Genomic DNA, 23,537 nt, shown 5'->3' with positions numbered 1-23,537 from the left:
TCATGTGAGGTTACAGGTGAATTGTAGATTGTTTTTTGGTCTAGTAGAAAAGATAGCCCCAGAGGTCTGGATTTTAGTGCCCTGGAGGCCATTAACCAGTTGTGTACCCAATCCAGTCATCATATTTCAACATTCTTTCCCCAGTGCCCATGTAACCCTTCTTTCTCTAATTCTCCTGAAAACCAGCTTTATCAATGAGCCTCTCCTGTTGGCTCCCTCATTAAGGAAATCAGTCTTTGACCCACGTTCATTTTAGATTTACATGTGATTCTATAGGATTTATGATTTTTAAAAAATTATACTTTGACAGTATATGCCTAATCACACACACACACACACATACACACACACACTATACATAGGGATAAAAATGGAAAAAAAAAAAGCATAGCCAAATGTTACCAATGGGTATCTTTAGGTAGTTGGCCTTTATAAACAAGTGACTTATATAATCAGAAAAAAAGTAATAAACATTATTTTTTAAACTGGAGAAACACACACCCATATAAGATTCCCCAAACTAACAGCTAATGCAAACTGCTAGCTTATCCCATCCGTCCAGTGGGGCTCTTAGCACTTAGGTGGATTACTGCATTCAGGCCTCACCTTAATACCACCCCATGCGAAAGGTACTATTATTCTTCCCATTCTACAGATGAGGAAATGGAAACACAAGTGGTAATGAGATCACAGGATCTGAATGAGAGCCAGGATCTGAATCCCAGGCAGCCCGGCCCCACAAGCTGCCTGCTTAACCACCCTGCCAGATGCATGCCTCCCAAGTGGGAAAGGAAGAAATAAACACATCTGCCGGGCTGCCAGGGTCAGGCTTGGAGAAGACCGTGTCCCCACCTACTCCCAGAGCACACAGGATGCTGGGAAGCCAAGTGCGAACCTCGACAGCCTTGAATTGAATTCACGTGTGTCTCTCCCCCATTGCAGGCAGGGACCCGCTCTTCTCCATTCTTGAACCTCCCATCAGCCTGGGATGGGATCACAATGGAGGCTCAACAAATGTCTCAGAACACCTCCCTCCCTGCTCTGATAGCATCTCCTCTCACTAACCCCGTTCAGGGACTCTAGAAGCCAGCCTCTAACTCATCATGCACTCCTTCTCTCTCTTTGCCCGCTCAGGCACTACAGACTGCTTTATTATCTAGATCATAAAGCAAAGAGCAGCCTGGCTTCAGTAAAGAGGGGGTTCAGTGTGTTAGAAAGGGTCCCCCCCAAGCCTGGAGGCCATGGGCTCTGCCTGTAAATCGCTGTGTGACCATGGGCAAGTCACCAAGCCTCTCTGGGCCGTCACCTGGCCTTTAAAATGGGCAGGAGGACCCACCGTGCTAGGATGCCCCAGATGTTTGCCCAGCATCGATCTCGCTCTCTCTGTCGGGGTGTTTTATATGCAGCAGGCGTGAAGCCCTCACTGGAGCCCCATGCCTATTGATTCTCACTGAAGCTCTTCACGTGGCAGGTCACTGCTGGTTAAATCTGTGTGGAAATTAGGTTTTGAGGGAGGAATACCTTGTGATCTGGAAAACCGAATTGGGGTAGAGGGCTGCAAAAGGGGGAATGTAGGGAGTGGGGAGAGATGCTGCATTTAAATAAGGCTCTTGGGGAGCCCCTACAGAACACCCCATCTTTGGATTCTTTCTGGTGGCAATTTATTTATTTTATTTTTATTTTGGGGGCCAAACACATTTTCCTATGTCTCCAAGCACCTGCAGAGTCAGGCAGGTTTGTTTGGGTAAACACTATGTTTCAAAAGATTCCAAATAAAAAGCCCCATTTTCCTTGATTTAACAATAAGTATCTATCCAGCCTCTACCTATGGCTATGCAGAAGGCAGGAGAGAGAATAACTCAGAACAGCCACTAAGTAAGTGTCAATACTGAAAGACGCGTCTCTAGGTGATTATTTAGGATCAATGGCCAAAAGAAACATGGGAGAGCCCGCTTTTTAAAATGGGGCATGATTCTGCTAATGAAAATGATTCCAGAGACAGCGCCTGCTTCTGATTCCTGGGTGAGTTCCTGTCCTTTCGGGGTCTCAGTTTCATTTTCTATCACCTCATGGCCTGCGATTCTCAGAATAGGTTTCCCAGGGGTTCCTCAGGAGACACCCAAGTGGAGGCGGATGGCAGGAGGAGGGAGTAGGCCCCTGTGCCTGCTTCCACAGGGCAGCTCCCTTTTGAATTATTTCATGTTGGAGGCTCCATGGTGAACTTTCTTTGAGTTCTGTGACTACCAGTGAGTTGACTGTCACTGGACTAAATCATCCCAGATCCTTTTCACTTTAGCATTTGGGATGCCCAAAGTGGTACCTTGGTTAAGAAACCCCAAGGCATTCTGTTGGGCAAATGGTTTTTATCCAAAGGCACCATGGTGACCCAATGCACAACGACACTTGGGGATGGGATGCTTCTGACTCTGGGATGGGCTTTCTATGCCAGGGAGCAAGCCCACATCTCTAAGAAAAGAGTCCGCCAAGACAGGCCATAAAACCTCAGTTAAGAGCTGGCACACATGGGAACACTTACACTGGCCCAGATACTTTCTCTCTCTCAGTCCTTGTGGCAACTTTATGCAATAGGTTTTGATCTTCTCTCCATTTTGCAGGTGGAGAACCTGCACATCAGATTAAGTTGAGTAACCTAGCCAAGGTCGCTCAGCTCTTCAGGCCATATTGAACCCCAGCACCCTGTCTCTTAATCACTGCCTGAAATCACTGCATATACTGCCCCAGACAGCCACAAAATACCATGCTGGAATGGGATCATTTGGTCCCCCGTCTGCATTTTACAATGGGGATTGTGGCCCAGAGAGGATAAGAGACTTGCTCAAGGATCATAATGAGCTTGCAGTAGAGCAGGATTAAAACTACCATCTTAAAATCCTCTGTGTTTCCACTCCACCTTGGCACCACTGGGCTACTCAGGACAGCATGCTTTCGTGGTCAAAGCTTAGCCCAAGTGCAGATCACTGCCCAGGCAAAGACCCAGAGGTGCCACTGATACACTGCATGACACTCAGCCTTCCATGTTCCTGTTTTACCATCCTTAAAATGGAAATGATTTTTGCACATAACCTGAAGGGCTGTTGCAAGGATTCAGCAGGACTGTATATGCCTTGGTTTCTCAGTAAATTCTAACTCTCTGAGAGCCGGAACGTGGGCCAGGGACAGGGACACAAAATGAAGTGGATCCTTCTGATGGGCTTGGCGCAGGAATCACAGGGTCTTTGTCCCAGTTTCCATCACCCCTCCCCCATTAGCAGCAGCAAACAGACCACCATCCCTTTTTCCCTAGTCACTTCTCCTGGGGACACCGAGAGGAAGCAGACTGGGACCCAGTGAGATGCTATGATGTTGTGTCTCTTTAAAGTCAAGAGTGAATCATCCTCTTGAACTTCCTATTTCCTCTTGACCTCGTGTTAATTTCTAGTTCAAAATAAAATGATGTCTCCTCAGTACCAGGAAAGGGCTAAAGAGTAATTTCAGGTTGGCACACAGTCTGCCTTCTGGGATCAAATCCACTCGTTTGCAGAGTCAGGGAATTTAAGATGCAGAAAGAACGTCATCTCAGGGCTTCTGAGATACTGCATAAGAAAGTGACGATCTCTCTAAATATAAACTGGTAGCTTTGCCTCTGTTATGAGGGAGGCAACCAAAGCCCAGAGAGGTTGAGTAATTTGGCCCACGTCACACAGCCATTGAGTGGGTTGATAAAAGAGACAGAGTGAGAACCAGGTCTCCTGACCTCATGCATTCGGGGAGAGGGTGGTAGAGGGGATGAGGGAGACCGAGAGAGGGAGGAGTGTTTGAATGTGAAAATGACAGTTCATACATCTGAGTGTAAGTAATTTAGAGAGCGTGAGCCTCTGAGGTAGAAGGAAAAACCTATGAGGCATCGGAAGCTCAGCCTGTACTTTGCGTGTAAGAATTGTGAACAAGTGTGAGCAAGAAGGCTGTGAGTGGGGAGTAAGGGAAGAAGTGAGAGGAAATCTGAGTGCTGGAGAGAGAAAACCAGAGGAGGAAAAACATTTGGGCCATTCTCAAGTTCCCACAGTAAAATAAATCAGCACAGATTGTTCTGACACAAAGAGGCCATTTCAAACCGCATCCTTTCCACCGAAGTCAGCCCCAAATGGCCCACCTGATGCTCTCTCACAACCAGTAATAGCAGCAACACTAACATTCACCGTTGTATTTAGGATTCTTGAACAGCAATGATGAACGAGCATGATCAACACCCATTTTCCTGATCAGACCATTGAGGCTTGGAGGCGGGAAGTCACTTGATCCCTACATGTACCTCCCTGTCCCGGTTATTCCTGGGATAAGGAAACCTGGAAGGCAGCAGAGATGCAAGCAGCAAGCATGTCTCAGAGGAGCCGGGCTTCTGAGAATCAGCCCCTGGAGGGAGTGCTGCTCTGGCCGCTGCAAGCAGGATGGAGAAGCAAGGCACCAAGGAGCAGGGAGTGAAGCTGGCATGGTCCCGAGCTCCCCACAAGGCAAAGCAGATGCCTGTCTGTGCCGGAGTGCCTGGTGCCGAGAACAGCAGTATTAGGCACTGGGAGCTGCGGTCATCACCTCGCCTGGGTGCCTGGCCCTGACCAGCCAGAGGAAGATTTGCCCAAAGTCTCCCAGATGGTAAATGTAGGCACAGTCAGGACTGAAGCCAGCATGACACAGAGGCTCTGGTCCTAACTCACCCATCACTCACTGATAAGGCCCTTCTGTCTGACGGAGGTCGGGAGGCCCAGAGGGCAGCGTTTGGTTATGGGTTTCAAAGGCAAATCCCAACAAACCTCCTAAAACAGAAGGCTCACCCCCAGCCTGCCCTTGCCCCTAGGGGCCCAGATGGTCAGTGTCCCATTTCTCAAGGAAAGCAGAAAGCTCGCGTTTTATGCTGCATCTCTTTTTCAACCGGTTAAAATTCTCTTCATATTTTCTGTTTTGTTAACAGAATTTACTGAGAAATAACAGATAGAGAAGTACATTTGACCTGAAGTGTACAGCTTGATGAATTTTCACCAACTGGACACACCTGTAAAACCAGCAGAATAAGAAAAGGAACAGAAGCCCCTCGTGCCCCATTCCAGCCCTCCCTGACTTCTGCCCAAACGGAATCACTATCATGACTTCTGACACCAGAGCTTCACTTGGCTGACTCTGAACTTTCTGTAAATGGACTCAATCTGTATACAGGTTTCACCTCTGGTGTCTTTTGTCCGACATTAGGATTCTGAGGTCCCCCCAGGTTGCCGGCAGCAGCAGAAGTTCATTCATGCTCTGCTGGGTAGCACTCCGCTGTGGGACCGTATCCCTGCTGCCATTTATAGGCATTTGGATTGTTTCCAGGTACTGCCTGTCATGGAGAATGAAGCTTCACATGTTCTAACACATGCCTTTTGGGGTGCATAGGTGAGCCTTTCTGTTAAATATACACCTGAGACTAGAATTGTTGGGTCATATGGTATGTGTAAACTTTAGTTACATTTTCCAATATTTTTTAAAGCTTCTTTTTATTTTGGGGGGGGGGTGGAGGGAGTAATTAGGTTTCTTTATTTATTTTTAGAGGAGATACTGGGATTGAACCCAGGACCTCGTGCTTGCCAAGCATGTTCTCTACCACTTGAGCTATATCCTCCCTTCTCCCAACATTTTCCAATATTTTAATGTTGAGTCAGTTTCTGTTTTAAACATTGTGCACCTTAAACAAAACGTATCTGCCGTTTGGATCTGGCCTACAGCCCACCATTTCGCACCTTTGGCCTGTGTGTTTCATTCGTTTTAGCCACTGGCCAGACCATCTTTCTTGAGAGCGTATCGGAGCCTCACAAATTCATGTTATGTAGTGGGGTAAACCCTAATACCGCCACGCTACTGATGGGTGAACTGAAGTCTAAATAGGCTGCCATGGCTGTCCTTTAGCAAGGGCTTCTCTACCAGGATGAAATTACATTGAAATGATTTCACAGTGCACATGCCCAACACTGCACGAGTCCAACCCAACCCCAGCGTACCAACCAGACTTCCTGAGGATGCAGACACCCAGGGAGGATTATTTGGAAATGTAGTTTAATTAAGAACCATCGCCTTAGGTCATACAGCAATAAAGCCAGTGACAGCAGAGCACCCGGTTCCCAGCCCCTCGGCTCTGCTCTGGACCCCAGGGTTCCCCACATCTACCCCGGTGCCAGCACTCCACCCTCCTCCAACCATAACAGACATCAGTAATTGATTTTGGCACTCCTTCCCGCTGAACCCGAATAACCCAGCCTCATCCATTCCTTCAGCTGGGCTCAAGCAGGCCCTACCAATCGATCAGATCAGAAATGGCATTTGAGGTGAAAAGTATTTGCCAGCCAGGGACCACATCATGCCACTCCTGCTATTCAGTGTTGGCTCCGGAAACCCTTGCTACTTCCTTAAGTGGCTCAGCCTTCTTACACCTAGAATGGGGGAGACACAGAGAATGGACCAAACCTGAGCCTGGCCCCATTCTTCTGCTTTTTTGATTCTGATTCCCATACCAACCCTATGAAGCTTGCTGCAAAGATAATTTACCTCTGCCCTGGGGTGGTTTTGTTTGTTGTGGGTTTTGGCTACAGGTTTTATGGGTGGCAAACAAGCCCAGAGAGGCCTAGTGCCTTGCCCACGGGGAACTTGAACCACGTCTCCATTTCTAACCCAGGGACCTTTCTCTCTCCTCCGGGGGGCCTCTTACAACCAATTAGGAACTACTGGAAAAGCCAGAAACATGATGGTAACCTCATTCATCTCAAACCAATCACATCTGGTTCACTTCTTCCCCGCTAAGCAGTAAACAGTGGAGACAGCGCCCGGGCTGGCCGCAGGCTGGGATCTCAGCTCAGAGACAAGGCCGCGGCCAAGAGCCGACAAGGAGTCGTTCTCACGCTGATCCCTGGGCTACAAGAAAGAGAGATACTCTAATGCAGCTGAGACTGGTGTCCCGACATCACTGCAAACTGTCCTTTTCCAGAGCAATAATACACACAAGCCTGGGGGGGCTCCAGCGTGGTGCTTCCAGCCACAGCCGGGCAGCCTCTGTTGTCCTGCCGCTTTCTGTCTTCATTAACATTTGCAGAAAAACTGAGTGAGTTTTGCTGCAGATGAAAACCAAGCAATCTCATTTTCTCCCCTCAACTTGGCCAGATGGTGCCTTCTTGCTCTTCTCCTCTTGCTCATGCTAGAATTTTTTTTAAGCTCAGAAATACGAAAAGTTCCCTAACATCCGCAAATCTGCCTTTTGAGGCCATTTTTAGCCAAAGGTGCCCGAAACCGCATCCTGGGATTGTGTTACAATGGCATTTCCTCCCTGGGGAACTATAGCTTCACCTCCAAAGTCTTTGCCTTGTATGGAGCTTGGGGGCTCCCGGGGGCGGCAGAGGAAGGCACCCAGCACGCCCGTCAACATCCATGTCCACGTCCAGGTCCACGTCCAGGTCGGGAAGTGAAGGCAGGTCTCCACGAATGGCTGCAGCATTTGAGAGATTTCCAGCTACTCCTAGAGGTGGCAGGACTAATGTGACCGGAAAAAGGACCCAAGGGCAACTCAAAATGTGGGGAGTTCCTGCTCCCGCACACCCCCTCCCCAAACGTCTGGGGACTCGTGTTCATAGTGGCCCAGCGGCCCCACGGAGGCCTCTTTGGGGCCGTGTTCAGCTCTCTCTGTGCGCTCGGTTATTCAGCCTCCCACCAACCTGTGCTGCTGTTATCTATTTCACATGGAAGGGAAAGAAGTGTCAAGACTTAACCAGCCCTCAGGGGAGGGAAGGGATAAATTGGGAGTTTGAGATTTGCAGATGCTGACTGGTATATATAAAAGAGATAAACAAGTTTATACTGTATAGCACAGGGAGCTATATTTGATATCCTGTAGTAGCTTATGGTGGAAAAGAATATGAAAATGAATATATGTATATTCATGTATGACTGAAGCATTGTGCTGTGCACCAGAAATTGACACAACATTGTAAACTGACTATACTTCAATGAATTTTTTAAAAAAGTAATACGGAAAGACTTAACCAGCCCAAAGTCACACACACCAGAAAGTGGCAGGGCCAGAACCCACCTGTGATTGGCCTGACCCCAGGCCTGGGGTCTAACCACTGACCCACGTAGCGGTCTTCCCATTACCTGCTCAACTGGCAGTACAGACCTTGCCCTAATCCTGTTCCTCCTCCTTCCAAAGATGCAGTCATCTGCTGCCTTCCACATAGCGCTCATTTCCAACATGGCCCTGGTGATGCATTTAAGGCACAGGTTCAGAGCCCAGCGGGACCCATATACGTGGGACATTAGCTCCTGAATTCTTTTTTTTTGGGGGGGGGTGCTATTTCTGTTCACAGCCTCCTGTTAACTGAGAGGAGAAACAAGAGTACAGGTGTGAGCTAGAAAGATGACCTACCACTCCCCACGGGAGGGCTCTTAAGAACAAAGTTCTCGCAAGAACCCCCAGGTACCAAGGCAAAGCCAGTCTCGGAGAATCAGGTGGCATCAGAAGCTCGAGGAGCCCCACCAGGACCTATAAGAAAGCATCTCTGGCAAAGGGCAACTTTGGAGGGCGAGATAGGGTGCTGGTGAGTTTGTGTCCCTGCATGGTAGCAGTGCCAAGCCTGAGTCACCCACATAAGGGGTAGGGGACCCCCCCAAGAGAGCAGAAATTCCAGGTCCTCAGAAGGAGGGCCAGAGGGGCCTAAGGCTGGGGAGAAGCTTGGGAGATGAGAGGAGTGGGCGAGAGTGTCCAGCCCGAGTCAGGGACCCGAAGAGGGTTCTTGGTGGTGGTTATGGCGCAGGGGCTTCAAGACCAGAAAAGACTCCATTGTGCAGGGCTAGCTAGATGATTATATGCCCTCTGGATGTACCATCCTCCACCTCAAGTCTTCAGTAAACGTCTAGTGCCAGTCATCCCTCGAGATTGGTTACAGGACCCCCAATGGATAGCAAAATCCTCAGATGCGCAAATCCCTTACCTAAAATGGTCTGGTATTTGCATACAACCTACGCCCCTCTTCCCGTAGACTTTAAATCATCTCTAGATTTACTGATACTACCTACTCCAATGTCAGTGCTATGTTGTAAACTATTTGTTGCTGATGCATAGGCAAATTCAAGTTTTGCTTTTTGGAACTTTCTGGAATTTTTTTCCCCCAATATTTTCAGTTCCACTTGGTTGAATCCACAGATGGAAAACCTGTGGATATGGAGGGTCAACTGGACACACGATGGAAGAAAGAATGAATGAACACCCACTTCAAGCAATACCAGGACCCCTTTCTGCATTCAACAGACCCCCACAGGCAAAAAAAATCACCTTGTGATGGAAAAGGCCAGCTTTGCAATGGTTCTGACAAACGCTTCCAGTTTCTCACATCCACCTCTACCAACTGGTCTGTGAAATTCCATAATCTCAGCATCTCGGGCTCCCCTTTCATAAAGTGGGGCTTAAAAATCTCACCCAAACCAGATTGTTGGGCTTCAAATGAAATCATAGATATGGGTCTGCTGGGTACGTGGAAAAATTCTGCTGTAGCTTCTGAAGAGAAAAGGGAAGGGAGAGCAGACGTGGCAGGTCACTGCCCGCCCAGCACTGGGTGAGGTCCTAAATCCGGCGTGTGCTGTCCCTTTGTTCCAGGCGAGGAAACTGAGGCTCGGTTGGGATAAAAAAAAACTTGCCAGGGTCATGCAGCTGGTGAGGGGCACAGCCAGGATTTGAACTCAGATCTGTGGGACTCAGAAGCTGGAATTTCCCACTTGCTTACAGCCCCATTCAAATGCCACCTGGATTCTACAGCTGCCTTCGGAACTTTTCCTTCTAGAAGAGCGTTTAATTTTAATCCCTTACACTTCTCACCAGCAGACATGCACCAGCTCACACTCACAACTTTATTTAAATATATTGTTCTCATTATTATTGTTTTGCCAAAAAGATTCTTTATCAGTGAGATCTGTTTTCTTTGTATACACACACACACACACACACACACACACACGCACACACGTACCTCTCCAACAGGTTTGAATAGACCTCTGAATAGAGTGGTAGGGCTACTTAGAAACAAAAATTGCCCATTATTCAAATTCAATTACATAGCAACCACTTTTTAAAAAGAGTACTTTTATTTGAGTTTATTGTGGGCCGAATCATTTGACATTTTCTTTCTTCAGACCACTTGGAGAAGAAAAAAATGATCAAATGAAAGGGAGGAAATATTATGCATATCATCCCAGCTCTTAAAAATAGTGCTGATGGGTTTTCCTCTTGCACTTTTAATTTATTTAAACAACACCCCCACTTCCATCAACAACCACGCCTCAGCTTCCTGAGTGCTTTTCTCCAGGGCATTCGAGGCTTTTCGGTTATACGCCCCGCTGGAGACTCTGAGGGGACATTCTAGAGTCAGCAGGAGACGCGGAGGTCAGGCAGCCCCACTCCTCAGGGTGTGGCTGCAACGTCAGAAGAGTCCACAGAAGACACGAGTGCTAGTTCGAGCCAAAACAGGATTAGGCTCTAGGCTCTGACTCTCTGGACTCCCCAGTCCAGTGCTCTCCCCATGTCTTCAGTGGGGGAATGGTAAGGAGAGCAATTCACAGACTGGGTCTAGTCTGTGGTCCAGCTCCCGCCCTGCTCCCCCAATTCCCAGGTCTCCTTGGGCCCTTCAGGCTCTGAGCTCAGCCCCCAGGGTCCGTCCCCATTTGGTCTCTGGGCTCAGAGGAGGGAAGGGTCGCTGGGGAAAGTCGCCACCTGTGGCCCCAGCTCTAGCCCCTCCTGCGGCACCAAAGCCTACCCTCCGTCTCCTCAGCCTCGCAGAACAAGCAGACAGCGGCCTCAGAGGTCGCTGTGTTTGCCTTGGCTCCACAGCCTATTTCCCCAGCAAGAAGCTGCTGGAAAGGAAAATAAAACAACAACAAAAAGCCCTTTGATCTGCCAATGGACATCCTCATCCAACGCTGGAGGAAGGGGGAAAGCACCGTTTTAGTGACCTGCCAGCCTCCCTCTCACCAGTGCTCTCCATAGGGCCCCAGGGTCTTTCACAGACCCCACCTAGCTCAGGCTCCCAGACCCCGTCAGATGAAAGGTTCAAAATGACATCTGTGGAGACCAAGGGAGCAGGATGAGGCCAGAAAGGGCCAAGAAGTATGGGAGAGAGAAGATGGCTACTGACCCAGCTGGCCAGTCCACAGTAGGTCTCCACAGATTGTCTGCTTGGTGGAGTGTCAGGAAAGGGTGTGTTTGAGAAAAGCGGCTCTGTTCACCAGTAGGGAATCGGGCAAAAGCATCGTGGCTGTCCAGGCAGTGATATGCCCGGCATCCATCCCCAAAGGACACCAAAGATAACTGACACCTGAGCTGTGCCTCTCCCATACCCTGTGGTCCACCCTGGAGACCCTGACAGCTCCAGGGGACAGTCCTGCTCACTCTGGTAGCCTCTGCTCAAGCACCCCCTTCAGTCTCTAGGCTTGAAGGCAGGCTGGAAGTTTCTGGAAGCTGATGTCCCCAGGAGTAACTCTCAATCAATGAGAGATGGGAGTTGGTGACCACGGGCTGGGCCAATTCTGAGGGGTGCTCCACACAGTCCCCGGGAGGGTCCCCAGTGGGAGGCTGCTCATTAGCGCATCTTTCCTTGGCTCTCCGCCCCCCTCCCTGCCCACTCACCTCTCTGGGGCCAACCTCATAAGTAAACTGTACCCAAATCCTTGCTCGGGGTTTGTTTTTGGAGACACCCAACTAAACCAAGGCAGAAGGAACAAATGAAAATAGGCAAGATGCAGAATAGAAGGTCTGGAATGCCACCAGGTGTACAGAAATGGCGGGCACCCGTTTACTGAGGACAATTCGGCAGAGACAGGGTGCTGCTCACACTGCTGTCTCTGGTGAGGAGACTGGCTTAAGACTGCGTTTCCATTGAATATGCTTTTGTTCTATTTCCATAGTCTCTTACTATGCTTACTCGGGTTATTTTTCCCTTAGGTCTTCCACCAGCAAAAAGTGATTATTTTTCAAGGGCTTCTGATAACTCCTGGAAAATCAAATACATGAACTCTGGTGAGGAAGAAAACCTGGGAATCGATAACCCCCCTCACTTCCTAGGACCCTCCCACTTCCTCTCGCTTCATTGTGGCCTCAGCCTCCCTCTCAGCCCACATGCAGGACGACAGGTCCCAATTCCCTTCGAGGTTTGGCAGCTGCCGCTGAACAGGGGATTAAGGACTAGAGCAGGAGCAAAGGGCCAGGCGAGAAGCCTCTGGGAACCCCGGATCCTGATTTCCTCCCACCCTGGCTGTTAGGACGTGAACTGACTCCAGCAGGGGAGACCCTGGCGTCCCACAGAGCACAGCCAGGGAACAGACCATCTGATGCTTGAAAGTAGGCTTGGGGTTCAGACCAGCTGAGTCTTTAAAGAGAAGATTAAATTAAACCAAGACCTTTAGGGTAGGTCCTAATCCAATCTGACTAATGTCCTTATAAAGAAGAGGAGGCTCGGACCCCCAAGAGACACCAGGGGTGCTCATGCACAGGAGAAAGACCATGTGAGGACACAACGTGAAGGCAGCCTTCTGCAAGCCAAGGGGAGAGACCACAGAAGAAACTGAATCTGCTGACACCTTGATCATGAACTTCTACCCTCCAAAACTGTGAGAAAATAAATCTGGCAAGAATTAACTCATTTAATCCTCACAACAACCTAGTAAATTAGATACCGTTTTTAGTCCCATTTTATGGATGAGAAAATGACAGAGAGGTTGAGTAACTTGCCAAAGGTTGCAGAGCTGGTGAGTGGTAGAGCTGGGACTGTCAACCATTCCATTGGATGAGATCAGACTTGTAGGTGCCTGGCACACTGAAAGTGATCAACACATGTTAGCTCTGCTCTTTACCCAAAAGAACCTGAAAAAGGCTGGTCTGCAGAAGGAAAAATGGTGGGAGGCACCTTGTGAGCACCTGCCAGGTGCCTGGGATCCAAGGATGAGCTAAGACAGAAGGGTCCCTGCTCTCCAGGGCTTACACTAGAGTGGGAGAGATGGATGTTAAATAATCACATGGGTAAGTTAACAATCGCCCAACTGTGACAAACTTCTGTTAAGGAGCGGATGGTGGAGCAATCAGAGCCAATAGGTGGGAAATTTGGCCCACTTGGGAGTCATGAGGGGCTTCCTGGAGGAGGTGATGGGATCCAAAGGATGAGGAGGAGTTGGGTAGCTAAAGAGGGAGGGAAAGCATTGCAGGGGTAGGGGAAGTGCATGCAGAGTGGCCTGTGCAGCTGGTAGGGGTGGGGGGCAGCAGGGTATTGGCAAGAGAAGAAGCAAGTTATCAGGTATGGAGCAAAGGGAGGCAGGCTCAGGTCAGGGAGGGGCAGAGGCTGCAAGAAGGCCTTCTGAACACAAGTCAGAATCTATTGAAAGATTTTGAGCTGGAGGTGGCTTGCAGGATCACATTACACAACAGATGTTTTCCCTAACAAAGTGTGTAAGTCGAACTTCAGTAAATTGAATTTTATTTTTAAGGCAGTTGGGAGGAACGGGAATCTGAGAGTTAATCTATCTGTAAATTGGATGAGGATCCTCTGATCCAGCTGGCGTTTTCCTAGACCCGGCTGCCCCGAGTGAGGTACCCCTGTTAGGGAATAATACCGGAGGACTGCCCTCCCTTCCGTGTGTCTGAGTGTTGGCGAGTGTCTCTGCTGGCCGTGCCCGTCTGTTCCCCCAGAAGTGGTGGGGACATCCAACACTGCAAATTGTGGCTCTTCCCACCGGCAACCACATAGCCTGTGTCTGGTAACCACCAGTTTCCAGGCCCCCTTCCCTAGCTCCTCCTCATCCTCCAAGCTTTAACTTGTACTTATTTCCATGGGGAGGCCTTCATGGCCCCAACCCCCAGATGGAAGTGCTTTCCCTGAGTATGGCTCCCCACTGGGTATGTCCCCATGCTGTTCCCAGTGCCCCCACAGAAGGGAGGTTACGGGCAGAGGCCTTGGTGCACAGCAAGAAAGGATGTGATCCCAAAGAATCTATGACTAAGCATTCATTCATTCATTCATTCATTCATTCAGCATGTTTGTACTAAACATCTGTTCATCCCCAGGCACTGGGCTACATGCTGCAGGTTCCATGGAGAATGAAACAAACAGGTCTCTGCCCTCTTTCCACTGAGTGAAACAGATAATAAATAAAATAATTAGAATAATCCCAACATTCATTGAATACTTTTGAAGTGCCACATTCAATCCTAAAAGATACACTTATGCACTTTAGTCTTATTTTATCCTCATGAAACCTTACGAGGGTGATCATTTTGCAGTAGATACAAACATTGAATAATTATGTTGCACACCTGAAACTAGTATGTTTTATGTCAATTACACCTCAATTAAAAAAAAAAAACCTTATGAAGTAAAATGGTAGTACAGAGAAGTTAAGCATTTTGTCAAAGGCCAAATAAAGGTCATGGAATGTGTCTGAACTGGGACTTGAACCCGGGCTCTTATGTTCAGAAACCATACTCCTACCTAATCTGGATGGCGTGTTGCCTCTCTGCTTTCAAGGTATGGGGATGCAGCTGTGTATCTGAACCCTCGGCCTCCCCAGCTGATGGAGATGGAGATGGCGGGCAACTCCAGAAAGACGAGCTGAAATAAATGTAAATGGTGCCCTTCCTGCATTCATTCCAAATCATTATTTCTAGACAACATTCTATCTGCAATTGGTCACAACTCGCATGCATTGACGTTTCCTGAGCACAGAATAAACACCCTGAACCCTTCCAGGCCTGTTGGGAGGGAACAAAATATGGAAAACTGCATCTGACCAACGTTAGCTGTGGACAAAGTGTATCTGACACACTCACCTCTTCTGACGCACATAACTAGGCCACGAGGTGGGGATGAATTGATAAGAAAACTGAAATGTACAGAAATTAACTGACCAATGACTTACTATTTGTATAGTTGTATGACCTTGGGTAAATTACTTAAACTCTTGGGTTGGTTTTCTTGGTCATAAAATGAAGTGATAACAGTACCCACCTGCTATGGGTTGAATTGTGTGTCCCCCAAAGATATGTTGATGACCTGACCCCTGGTACGTGTCATGACCTTAATTGAAAACAGGGTCTTTGCAGATTCATTCAGGTTAAGATGAGGTCATAAGGCCCCAATCCACTATGGCTGGTATCCTCATAACACGAGGAAAGACAAACACAGGGAAAACACCATGCGACGACAGGGGGGAGACTGGAGTGATGTGTCCACAAGCCAAGGAACATCAGGGGTTGCCAGCAGCCACCAGAAGCAAGGAAGGAGCAAGGAAGGACCGTCCCCAAGAGCTGGGACCACACTTGACTTTGGACTTTTAGCCTCCAGAACTGTGAGAGGATGAATGTCTGCCGTTTGAACACCCCCACTTTATGGGGCTTGTTACTGAAGCCCTGGGAAACCAGTATACCACCTCATCAGGCCCTTGAGCTGGTCCCCGGCTCTGCAGTAGAAGGCCACTCTCTTTAGTGCCCCCAGGAACAAGCCTCCACTATGCCCAGGGGGGCCATGGGCCACCACAGAACCCCAACTTAGGAAGCCATCCTCTCCTAAAGACCCTTCTACCCAGTGTCTAGCCCACCAGGTCTTCCTGGGGGGTCTTTTTCAGGGGACAGTTAATCCCCATTATTCCAGGGGTGTTTATATTTTGGCTGGAGAAGCATCTCATTCCCCTGGGGGCTAAAAACTCAGAGCAGATGAGCCCCTGGGCCTGCCCTGCTGGAGGGAGCCTAAATGTCAGGCACCAGGTGATGGTACACTGCTCCCCCAGGAGGCTGAGGCACACTTGGCCAGGGAGAGCACTGAAATCTGTCCCAGCAACACAGGCGGGGGGCCTCTCTCGGCAGCACCCCCAGGCCCTGTGCCCGCAGCGGTAATTAGACTTGAAAAGACGGGCCTGAATCCAAGGGCCAGGGCTCCAAATTCTTCTCCCATTTCAAATGGAAGCCATATTAGCTCAACATGAGAGCTCAGCCCAAGGCCACCCAGGATGGGCCCGGAGCCTCTCCATCCAAGAGAAAGGAAAGATGGGTGGGTGTGCGGGACTGCGTGGGTGGGACAGGAAACACAGATAACCTTCCACGTCATTTGGGGGGCACCCCAAAGCTTGAAGGCACAGCAGTTCCCAAAGCAGTGTGTGTGCGGCCCAAATTCCTATGGCTCTCACCAGGAACATCTAACACTACGGCTTCTCATGCCTCTGCACCACTCCTTCAGCTTCCAGATAGTCCCTGCAGCCTTCCCCTCCCCATCTCCCCCCCAGCCCCTTCCCCCTTGGCCGCATGCACACACAGAAGACGAATACTGAAGCTCTACCCAACTAGGGCATGAGAGGAGGAGACAGGAGCAAAAGCAGGTTCTGGAGGATCCCGAAAGTTCTCAGCAGTAAAGTTCAACAAGGCAAAGGAGGCCATGGGAGCCCTGAGCTGAAGGTCAAGGGCCCGGCCCAGTGTCCTTGCAGTGTGCTTACTTGCCAGTCCCTTGGCCTCTGTGAGCCCCACCTCCCTCTAGTGTATTATGGGCACTGTATGATCAGCCCAGAGACCATTTCCATGTACATGGTCTGTCATCTCTAAAGAGCAATGGGCATCAGGGATCATTTAGGAAAGGAAGCTTCCATGTTTTAAGGGCTGACGATGTGCCAAGTCTGTGCTAGAAGTTTTAAATGCATCATCTCAATTAATCCTCAAAGTACTCTATCCAGGAAAGTAACTCTATCCGGGAGTTAGTGCTCAGCAAATATCCAGCCTCCCTTGCAGCTGGTGTGGGGTCATGTGACAGTTCCGACCAATGCACTGGAGCTGAAGTGATGTGTCACCTCCTGGCTGAAGCAGCTGAGCGTTAGTGTGCCTTTTCTTTTTCCATCTCTCACTTTGCCTTCTGAGTAATCGTGGACGCCATGTCACCCAGGAGCTGCAGCTACAAAGACGGTGGAGTCACCATTAGCCTGGGTCCCTGAGTAACTGCATGGAGCAGAGATTCATGTTAGACAAGTAATGTGAGCGAGAATTAAAGCCACTGAGTGCTTAGTGTCATCTGCTGTGGCTGCTGGTGTGATTTAGCGTAACAATGTTATTACTGCTATTATTCTGTTTTTCACAGATAAGGAAACCAAGGCCACAGAGCCAATAAATGGCAGAAACAAGATGCAAGTTCACATCTGTGACTGCAACACGTATCCTCTTCCAATTACAACCTCTCATTGCTTAATAAGATCATTTCCCTTCCTGTAAGCAGCCTTATCCCCAAAAACTCCTACCTTTCAGTGTCCCCGGGTAAACAATGTAGGATGAAAAAAGAGATAAGGCACTCTGATACTAGAACACGAGCCAAAAAGTAGGGAGGAGGGGGCCTGATCACATCTCAGGGAAATCTTTCTTGAGGCTTTGGGGCTCACAGGAAGTTTTGCTAGGAGGGGAAACATCACAGAGTAGTTTTAAGCACAGAATGGAGAATCAGATCAACCTAGGATCAAATTCCAGTCCCACCATTTCTTCTCTTGATTTTTCTGAGCCCTACTTCCTAATCTGTAAAATGGGGACAATAGCTGAACCAACTTTGAGGGTGGAGGGAACTTGAAGCCTTGTCTAGCTCCTGGCCAATGGTGAGCGCTCCCAAAACGTCTGCCATCAGAAAGATCATCACTGGGATGGCTCAGAGCACCGGACGTGCTGGGCAGAGATGAGGCAGAGGCTGCCCAGCCAGGACTGCTGATACAGCCCAGACAGCAGACCTGGCCCGGCCCACATCCCTGCAACAGACCAAGGGGCAGGACACAGAGAGGGAAGCAGGGCCAGCCAGACATGCTGCAATGCAGCCAAGGAGCCAGATGATTTATTTTAAAGCCAAAAGTGTCTTCTAGGAGGACGGCCTTTTATTTGGGTGAATCTGGGTGTTGTTCATCAGCTTAAACTCATTATCTGCACATATGGTCCTCGTACTATGGTTAAGGGTGGGAAACAAAGGATGGACGGGAAAGGACAGGCAAACACTAGCTGATGAAATGTCATCCCTCACGTGCCAGAAACCAGGGTATTTTCAGTGACGTCAAATTGGGCTCCCTGCCACAAGGATGGGGCTATCATGAGACTACTCACAAGATTTTAACTCAGGAGTCCCTCAGTAAGGCAAGGAAAGGAAGAAAACAAACAAACAAACAAAAAAGCAATTTGTTTCATTCACCCTGCCTGCCATCTCAAAAGCAGACACACACACACACACACACACACACACACACACACCCCATGCCCCAGAATATCAGAGCTGGAAAGGATCAGTGTTGATCTCACTGCACAGCAGCGGTGACAATGATGATAGTGACAATGATGGCAGTGAGTATTGCTGAACATTCTCTACCTGCTGGGCACTGGGCTAAGGGTTTCGCATGTTTTATCCTGTCGCAGTTTCACAACAATCTGATGGAGTATTATTAGCCCCATTTTACAGATCAGGAAACTATGGCACCAGAGATTGAATGGCCTAAGGTCACACAGCTAATAAGTAGAAGAAAGCCGACACTAAAACCCAGGCACTCTAACCATCTTGTGGTTAAAAAAATTAGGGAAACTGCAGCTCAGAGAGGGGCAGTGACTCACTTGAGGTCCCACATCTCCATTTGTGACAGAATCAGGGCTCCCTCTCCCTGGTCCAGCTGGTCTAGCAACCTTTCCACTCCATCCTGTTGCCAATCAGTATGTACACACATGCATACAACCAATGAACATGTTTTTGCCCATCTCCAAGTTGTTTAATTACTAATTAAACCAACAGTCTTGGGTGCAGACAAGGGGCAAGAGTTGGACCTTAAGATGACAAGTGCCGAGATGAAAGACCTGCTTTGCCGGCTGCAGACTCTGAGGCTCATCTCTCTCTCCCCTTCTTTTTAATAAGTGTTTCATTATCTACACACACACACACACACACACACACACACACACACACCACCCCCATCAGAGCGTTGATGCGCGTCCAAGGTGGCAGCCCGTGCAGCAGGAGGAGCCCGGGCTGGCGGGTTACTTAATGGCATCAGATTGCAGAAATACCCGATCAACCGATCATCTGCTCCGGGGGACTGAAGTGCTGGTTTCCAAGGTCCCCTCCCTCTGCTGTGTCCCAGCTGAGCACGAACAAATGTTCCTGATTTTCCTTCTCAATGGCTGATGAAATAGACCAGAAGAGCAGCCCTCTGGAAAGAGGGGTCCCTCAAAGGGGCAGCCCAGCCTTCACCATTTGCTCTTCCCGGGGAAGGGGAAGGAGTAAACGCCGGCTAGGCATCCAGAGAAAGATAATATGCAAGCTTATGGACAGAAATGGGGCTCCCAGCAGAAACTGGTCGCCAACATCAGCGTCTATCCGTAAACTGCAGACCGATGGAGGACAGGCACCTGGCTCACTTTGCTGTGTAGGTGCGAAGCGGCGCAAGACAGCCAGGAGAAGTGCCCTCCACTGGACAGAGGGCAGAGCGGGGCTGCCCAGCGCCCTCAGACATTAGACTCTCCTGACTTTAAGTTGCAAGCAGCCCCCCCACCCTGCTAAAATCTCCAGGCCAACACCCTCATTTTATATACTGAAAAAGCAGATTCAAGAGGGGAAGTTGCTGGCTATCAGCATCCCTCGGGGGCTCAATGCCCTCTTCTCTACGGGGCTGGTTGGGTGTGTAGGGGGTGTAGAGAGCAAGGATAGAACGCAGAGCTGCCAGCCCTCTGGGGTCCCTTGGCCCCTTGCTCATGCCCAGGTTCCAGGGGCAACACTGTTCCGGGCAGGCTTCCCTCAGCAGAAAAACAAGAGCCACTAAAAACAAAACAAAGAAAAACCAAAACAACTCCTCTTTGTTTTCTGGCCCCATGGAATGTCTTGAAGACAAATCCAGAGACAGCGGGCTTCTCCACCCTTTCCTCTGTCTCCTCCCTACTCGTCCTCTTCTATTCAAAATAAAAACCGTGCTGATCTTTCTTTATGGCAATTTTGTCCTCGAGCAATTTGAGCGCATCCAACAGAAACATTTGCTGGGCTACACTGAAAGCAAGAGCCTCAACTCTCCTTCAGGGACCACCCCATTTCCATCACCTTTGCAGGGGACTCTGGGGACATGGGAGTGGGGAGGGGGTGCTGGCCAATGAGTGCACGTCTGCAGTCAAGAGAAAGAGGAAAACTTCCACTGGCCACTATGAGGCCACTGAGCAGTCTTGATTTGCTCATTGCTACTCACTTGGGGTGCAGGGAGGAGGGAGGGAATTAGAGAGAAAGATGTGGCCACAGTCCCTTGGATGTCCCTTCAATGTCGAACAGCCCTACACATGACAAAGATGATGCTCTTCATAGAGGCCAGCAGCCATGTGGCTTCCCAAGGCCTCAGCACAGACACACAGACTCAACACACCAGGGCCCTGAGGTCACACAAAGGGACACGTACCAGGTTTCCACCAATAATTGTGAAATGACAGAATGAATGTGTCCCCGAAGACCCCAGACACCAAGTGGAGGGGCTCTTGTTGACTAAGAAATTTACCACTTGAGCCTGGACTGCTAAAGACTTTAAGGGACTCCCATCACCCACACCTTGTTCCTCCCAGTTTATTTGTGCCCAGAAAGGAGATACACCCCAAGACTCTAATCCCACTCACATCAGATAGGGATCTGGCCAGATCCGTAGAACAAAGGTACAACTTTTATAAAAAGGGTGCATTCAGCTGTTTAGGTTTCAGACTTCCAAGAAACCTCAAAAAGTTAATTCTCCCATCTACTTACTCCACACCAATTCGCTGTTAATATGAAGTTCCCCTCCTTTTTTGTTTTTCTGGGAGTGAATTTTTTATTCACCCACACATCCTGCCAGCGCCCCCCACAAAAAAACCAGTTCCTGACAGCCAAGCTTTTCAGTACATAGTTTAGCTGACTGTGGGCACCCCCGCCTCACACTCCGACTCTCTGTCCCATTCCGGCTTGGATGGGGTACTCCTCAGAGCGGGCCCCCGCGTGTGTTGAGGGGTGATCTGTGGTTGTCGGTCTCAGATTTTGGCGCATTTGTCTCTCGAAGGAACTAGGCATCGCCTTTCTGAGAGTGGAAGGGCCAGAGAACGGCGCCCCCTGGCGGGAGCCAACTCACCTCAGTCCAGCCGGGACCCAAAGCCGGCGCGAACCCACTCGTGCCCGCCAACCCTGCAAGCGGACTCTCACTACGCCCCCTAAATCTGGACGCGCTCGAGCTTCGGATCCACCGAGTACCCAACGGAGTCTCAGCTTCCCCAAACCGCACACACCGTACGGACTAAAGGAGGCCCCGAAGAAAAGCGTGGCGCCCCCGCCCCGCCCCACTTCCAGGAACCCCGAAGGCGGCCTGCCCTCAGTGCCCCTAATGGGCCCAGCAATCCTCCTGGCCCGGATCCCCAATCCTAATCCCTAGTCCCTACCTGTCCCCGTACAGAGTGGCATGGCGCGCATCCTCTCCCTCAGGGCGCAGCCCTAGCCAACACCCCAACCTTGTAACCACACCTGCTACCCCCGCCATTCTTCTGGCGCCCCTCACTCACCTGCCTGGAGCACCGACTGGCGCTGCACCTGTCCCTGGGGAAGCCCCTGGCCCTTGGCGGATTCGGGGCAGGAATGGGGGCGAGCACGTCTCCCCTGCCCTCACCCCAGGCTAGTTTAAGTAGAACTTGGTTGCTGGGCTTCCCCAGGACCATCCTGGGATCCCCCCCATTCTACTCCCAGCCTCACCGTGCCCAACAGTCGACCGAGGGGAGCGCGCTCGTGTCCCCAAATCGTCGAGGGCGCGGCGGGGCGCACGAAAGGCACGGAGGTACAGAGCCCCTACCTTCCAGCGGTAACGGCCAGACCCCGCGCCAACTCCCGCCAGCGGCCACGGGGGAAACTTTCCCCGGGCGGAGAGGCGCGCTCGCAACTTGCTCGGCGCCGGCTGCCTTCCCGGCGGTGGCGGCGGCGGCGCGTCCGGGGACCGGCTGAAGCAAGGCGGCGGCGGCGCTCGCTTGGTGATCGGGGCCGGGGCTCGGGCTCGGGCGGCCTCGCGCGGCTCCGCAGTGGATTGCTCGGCGCTGCGTCCTCCCCGCAGCCTGGAGCCCCCGAGACGCCGGCGGCAGCTGCAGCCGCCCGCCTGCCCGCCCGCCCGCCGGCCCCACCTCCCCGCCACCGCTCCGTCCCTCCCTCCCTCTCCCCCGCGCTCCCTCCCCTCCCCAAACCTCCTCCCCTTCAGTCTCCGGTCGCCGCCGACACCGCTGCCGTGGCGGCCGCCTTGAAGGCACGTATCCTCCTGCGGGCTGCTCCTCTCCCCTTCCCTGCCTCGTTCTCCTCCTTCAGTCCGGCATCCAGGCCTCCTCCGCTGGCCCCTGGGGTCACCCTCTGCCCTTCACCACTTCCTTCACCCCTGCTCGCTTTCCCGGTTTGCTCACAGGCCCTCGCTGCTTCGTCTGAATTCTGGTGATCCGTTAGGGACATGCAGAGAGGGGCCCGCTAGATCAGAGTATTCATTCCAGGGAAACTTCCACGCTGTCCCCTACCCCATGACTGGACTGCAGGGTTAGAGGTAGGGTGATCCTCCATCGGGACCCTGCTCCTTGGCTTCCTGCTGCCCTGGTCGTACCTGTTGAAAGCCAGAGGGATTCACCCTCCCTGGGCTGCTTTGGACTGTTGGAGATAATGGAGGTGGCTGGAGGGGTTGCAGCAGGAGGTAGGGGACGTGAAGGTGGGGGCTGCCAACCCCAGACCAGATGCAAATGACTTGATTGCAAGAGGCCAAGACCTGTGTCTCCATCTCAGGATTTATCTTTTCATCTTTGTACCACTGCCTCAGCCACATGCCCCCTTCCCCAGCCATTGACACATGACTTCACAGAGACATTTAACCTCTGAACCTCTTCTGTAAAGCAACCACCCACCCGCCTACCCCAGACAAAATGCGCAAGCAAGCAGATCAAAGCAGACAGCCCCAGTGAAAGTGCTTGCTAACCCCACCCCCTCATATGAGAGAGGCTCAGGTTGCCCAATCCTGTTCCCTGGGCAACAATTCTTTGAGTCCCAGCTCTGAGGCTTCCACACTCAGGGCCTGCAGCAACATTCAAACACACACAAGCTCTGCAGGAGGCCCCCTTGGTCAACTGAATCAGACTCAAGAGTGAGTGACTGATAGAACCTACTCCAGTCTTGAATATGAATGTTGCTGATGTCAGGCCACAGGCAGCGTTTCAGGGGCAGGAAGTCGCTGCCTTTCCTTGCCCACATTCCAGGAAAAGGATATATCCCTCTAAGGACTTCGAAGATGTCTGGTCCTTTCAACTATTTCCCTTAGTAAACTGAGGAGGGGCTAATAGAGTAAAGGTGTGGCCAGGAGAAAAAAAAACCTGTATCTACAGTTTTTAAATGGACCCAGAGTGAGTAATACTTAACCTAAGGGGAGAAAATCTCTGCTAGTGCGATTTCTGTAAAACAAGGACAAGGAAAACTACAAAGGGCTTCAGGCTCCACATT

General features: G+C 50.5%; 1 protein-coding gene across 4 annotated transcripts in view; it reads right to left on the bottom strand.

Moving 5' to 3' along the window:
* Nucleotides 1-22,186, bottom strand: part of TSPAN18 (tetraspanin 18) — a 171,798-nt gene extending 149,612 nt beyond the window's left edge. For 3 of the 4 annotated variants that reach the window (XM_032488514.1, XM_032488513.1, XM_032488516.1), the window contains exon 1: nt 21,871-22,186. The gene's annotated coding sequence lies outside the window, so the exon portion shown is untranslated. Of the gene's footprint in view, nt 1-21,773 lie in introns of all 4 variants that reach the window. The other variant, XM_032488515.1, reaches the window with a different exon arrangement.
* Between the last annotated feature and the right edge of the window lie 1,351 nt (nt 22,187-23,537).

Source organism: Camelus ferus, chromosome 10 (genome assembly GCF_009834535.1).
Source record: "Camelus ferus isolate YT-003-E chromosome 10, BCGSAC_Cfer_1.0, whole genome shotgun sequence".
Lineage (NCBI taxonomy): Eukaryota > Metazoa > Chordata > Mammalia > Artiodactyla > Camelidae > Camelus > Camelus ferus.
The sequence above is the reverse complement of the archived record's forward strand: the minus strand, read 5'-3'. Positions and strand labels throughout refer to the sequence as shown.